This window comes from Pavona decussata, unplaced genomic scaffold (assembly GCF_977016875.1).
Source record: "Pavona decussata unplaced genomic scaffold, jaPavDecu1.1 SCAFFOLD_59, whole genome shotgun sequence".
NCBI classification, from domain to species: Eukaryota; Metazoa; Cnidaria; class Anthozoa; order Scleractinia; family Agariciidae; genus Pavona; species Pavona decussata.
In genome coordinates, this window is record NW_028145481.1 from 1,940,001 (window position 1) to 1,944,659 (window position 4,659).

General features: G+C 42.5%; 2 protein-coding genes and 1 long non-coding RNA gene across 3 annotated transcripts in view; 2 read left to right on the forward strand and 1 right to left on the reverse strand.

Annotated features, from left to right (window-relative positions):
• LOC146479379 (uncharacterized) overlaps positions 1–4,659 on the forward strand; it is a 76,646-nt gene that overhangs the window by 47,442 nt on the left and 24,545 nt on the right. The gene's annotated exons all lie outside the window — the stretch shown is intronic.
• Positions 1–4,659, reverse strand: part of LOC146479380 (uncharacterized) — a 91,779-nt gene that overhangs the window by 31,880 nt on the left and 55,240 nt on the right. The gene's annotated exons all lie outside the window — the stretch shown is intronic.
• Positions 1,085–4,659, forward strand: part of LOC146479382 (uncharacterized) — a 59,346-nt gene continuing 55,771 nt past the window's right edge. Inside the window, exon 1 of the mRNA XM_085111020.1 lies at positions 1,085–1,126. The gene's annotated coding sequence lies outside the window, so the exon portion shown is untranslated. The remainder of the gene's footprint in view (positions 1,127–4,659) is intronic.

A 4,659-nucleotide genomic window follows, 5' to 3' on the forward strand; every position in this document is an offset into this window, starting at 1 on the left:
TATCCCGGGTATCGTACTTTCCTTCATCTCCAACTGCTCATTTTCGAAGTGTGACATCGCCTTCTCCAATTCCACGACTCGGTCGGTTGTTTCCTTGAGTTTCTCACGAACCTGGCAGAATTCAGCTCCTATATTTGTGTGAAGTTTCGCGAAGCATTTCGAGATGTCCTTTAAGTCTTCGACCCTATAAAGTTCTTCGAGTGAACACGTGTCAGAAGGAGTTTCCGACATTTTCGCTTGAAAAGCTACCAATTTGCTTCTTTCATTGGTTCATTTTATTTCACACTATTTACACAACATTAACATAAAAAGTAAAGTATTACAACAGATAATTACAAGATAAAAATAAATACAGTACAAATTATCTTATCTTTCGGTCTCTCTAACCGACCCAAAGTGCTATTACAATGTTTTTTCGCTATTTATGTGGTGGAATACGCGCGGTCTAGCCAGAACTAAGCGGAGCTCTAAAATCCACGTCTATCCGCCATCGCTGACCGCTGACCTCCTCATCAATTACAGTATTGCTTACCAGCATATTAATTAATTATGCCGGGATATCACAGCTGAGACTCAGCCATGAGCCGTCCCATGAGCTAACGACCACGAGAATTTTGTAGAGTTATTTATAATAGAGCACGTATAAAGACCTTTCCGAGTTTCCGAGCGAAAAGTAGAGTAAGTGCGAAAACGAAAATAAAACTGCTTTGTCATGCATCGAGAAAGGGAAAACCCCTTGCATTTGAATGAATGAATGGAATGAATGGAAATTTCAGTGGAATCCACGGAGTGGCTCTTCTCTCCACTGTTTCCAGGTCGAATTGGAATTTGAAATGTTGGTTTTTGTGGAGGGAGGAAAACCGGAGTACCCGGAGAAAAACCCTCGGAGCAGGGACGAGAACCAACAACAAACTCAACCCACATATGACGCCGAGTCCGGGAATCGAACCCGGGCCACAGTGGTGGGAGGCGAGTGCTCTCACCACTGCGCCATCCCTGCTCCCCTCGTAAAAATCCCATGATTCGCTTCACAAAAAGGTGTTTGTTTAGTCGCTACATGTAATCGGAATTTTGCAGCCGTAGAATCAGGCTATATACTGAGTTTTGAAATCTCTGTTGAACAGCAGTTCTCCGTGTGCAGGGTCTGCAGGAAGGGTATTCTTGGGATCCGGGATTTGACCCAAATACGGTGCGGGATTCGGGAAAATGCAAAATATCTTGACGGGATTCGGGATTTGACTGCTCCCCAGGAAGCGGGATGTGCCAAAATTTGGGTACGGGATGCGGGATGTTTTGTCTGTCTGTCTTTCGTGAAAACCAAGAATCCAATAGAGGCTCATACATTAAAAAATTTTTCACAAAACTGCGTTACTTTCTGCATGTTTCCAGTAATAGGCTGGTGTTACGTCTGTCAACCGGACTCATTGATTAATGGTTTTTACAGTATTTTACAATTAAACATTTCAAAATTGGCTAATCGTTAACTCAGTGTACGAACCTCGAACGCGCATGGTTCAACCATCAGATCATTGGAAGCAATGCAGCGAACAGCGCAGACTCGTTTAAGGTTTAAGGTTACTGCCATGTTTCGCGAGTGCCTTCAGGAAATCTAGCGTACGCGCGCTGCTTTCGATAAAAGCACGGAAAACTATATATCACTGTAAAGCTGACAAATTGAAGTTTGCGAAAATATCAATGTTTTTTTTTTTATTTTGTTGGATACATAAGCGCTCAGAGGCCTGCAAACTCAAACTCAGTACTTAACTGAATTACCCATAAAAGGCGCACAACCAAACAGCCTGCACAATATTAATCAGGAGATAATAGGCTAACAAAGTGTGTCAGGCTTTTTCTTTATTCCTATTGTTTTGTGAGAAAACCCATCCTGAAGATGGACAATGGAAAATTTTTGTAGTACCGTCAGATGTTAACACGTCTCGTAAAAGCCGGACACACTTTGATATCTGATGACAATTTTGGCCAAATTTCGTTGAAATCTGGCAAATCTACATACCCTATTAATTCATTTAAAGATGGGGAATTGGTGCAAAAACAAAAGCCGTGTTTTCGGCCTTGAAACATTTTCCGAGTTTTCGCACCTCATTAAAATACTTGTCAACGCGCTCACGCCGCCGGCCAATCAAACACAAAGAAGCATTCCCTGGGGAGTTCTGTAAGCATTTAGTGCTGTAATATTGTAAAGCAATTTCTTTATGGGAAAAGTTAAGTCTGGCGCGAGAGAACCAAAGGCGAAACCCAAAAACAAAGAAGAAAACGGCAGATAGACGCAGAACATGAAACTGGCAGCCCCAGCGGAGTTGACACGAGGCACCCACTTCTCACCGCTATCAGTACACGAGGCTTCGCGCTGAGGTTCGCTGCTTATTTTCAGCCGATCACTGCAACGGCGAAAGTGGCTGGATTGTCGCCGGCATCTTCGATTTCGGACTCCGAACTGATGTTCGACTCTCCACTATCCGATTTCTCGTCCTCGAATTTCTTTGCTGCCGAGGCAGTCATAGAAAATCTGACTGGTTGTACCAAGAACCCTTGTCGCTCTCCGCCAGCTGAAGTTTTTTGGCTTCGTCAAATGATTTTTTGACCTTCTTTGGGCCCGGTTTTTTCTTAACTGTCACCCAAGGCGACTTTTCTAGTTTCGCTTTCTTCATAACAACCTTTTACGCAATGCTTGAATCCAAAATGGAACGCTGTTTCACGGTAAAATTTTACATACAACGCCGTGACATGCGATGAACACGATGTAGACGAAAATATGCAAATTTGCCGGTAATTCGAGATCGCGGGTAAATTTTGCCGCGTAATATCTCAACATAGTCCCACATAAATTGGATTATGACACTTTCACTCGCTCACCGCTTTTCCTACAAAACTTTGTTTTTCAGATAGCTCGCGTTCTTTTTAAGATTTCTAACGGCTGTTTTCACGAAACTTTGCATCCCTTTCTTGTTTCAACAATTATGAAAAAAAATTTATTTGAGAAAAATTCGACCTTCCTTCCCTATAAGTAACCTTAAGGCAGTTGGAGTTTTGGTGTCCTTTTATCTCACAACAGAGTCTGGACAAACGTCTGGCGAGCCGATTCATAAAAAGAAATTTAATGTGCCAATCTCAACAGAGAGCAATCAAGAATTAAAAACATTTTCAAGCGCCACCTTCATGATTTTACTGGCCTCGTGGATATTGCGCTGATCAAAGGCTTGGGGAAAAGCCTGGACATTTCAATCGCGCGAGTCCATAAAGGCGGATGATGTGTATTTAGGGAGTTTACGCACTAGGACCGCTAATGTGGTGGGACGACAAATTGTCCTCGTGTGACCAACGTGACGTTCAAGTATTTACGATTCTAGAACATTCCTACCGCTCGTGGCCTTCACGTTGTAGCAGATGAGAGAACACCAGTGTTAGTCGTAAATCGCCTAAAAATGTGAACGTAATAAGATGTCATTTGTGCATGTTCGTCACACAACGATAATTCACCGACCCCTTCCGTCAGCCGTCCGGTAGCATACAGGACGACCTATCACGCTGTCATATTGTGTTCTTCCGTCATACTGAGGTACGAAAAGCTATTTCTTTTTTACAGTAACCTTAAAACACGTGTAAGTTCAAAATATCAATCGAAAGGGCCAATCCGTACATCCGATCTTACGATAAGCTTTTGCGGAAATGATTTTTTAAGGTAATTTTTGGAAAGAAAAAACGGGATTCGGGATAGCGGTGAAAAAAGTGCGGGATTCGGGATTCTCGTGAAAAAGGAGCGGGAATGCGGGATCAGCCCCCCCCCCCCCCCCCTTCCAGACCCTGTTCTTCGGGCAACAATTGATCATATAAGTTTTTCTTTCTTTACGTGAGTTCAAGCTTTTACACAGATACTTCATTCTTTTTCTCCGCGGGAAAGCGCAGAGATGAGTTAAATTTCTCCGGAAGTGTGAAATTTGACAGCTGTTTTTTCTGACGATCAACTTCAGTCACCAAAGAGATTTAGTAGAGAAAGCGATTATAAATATTGTTTTCGATTGCGATCGATTATTATGTATAATCGGTTGTGCCCCGCACTTCTGATGACGCGTAACCTGCGAGTGAGAAGCGACAGCTGGAAACACGTCTGCAGGCTAGATGAATGACCATGAATCGGCGCGTGTCACTTTTCCAATTTGACAGTCTTTTCAAATGAGTGGCCACAAGTGGCTCCTTATTGGTAAAATTAGTTACCCACCTGGTTGTTGACTTACATGTAAATTTAATAAGAGTAGAATTCTTTTGAAATTCGCCGTATTCGTAAAAGTAACTGTACTCACGAGATTTTCGGTTACCACTCGCTTAGCGCCCTGAAATTAAAAGTGCACAAGGAAACACAGCCGATATTAATAATGTAATGCCATCAATTATTGCTTACCAGCATATTAATTAATTATGCCGGGATATCACAGCTAAGACTCGCCACCACTTAGCCGTCCCATGAGCTAACGACCACGAGAATTTTCTAGAGTTATTTATAATAGAGCACGTATAAAGACCTTTCCGAGTTTCCGAGCGAAAAGTAGAGTAAGTGCGAAAACGAAAATAAAACTGCTTTGTCATGCATTGAGAAAGGGAAAACCCCTAACAGCCTCGTGAAAATCCCATGATTCGCTTGTC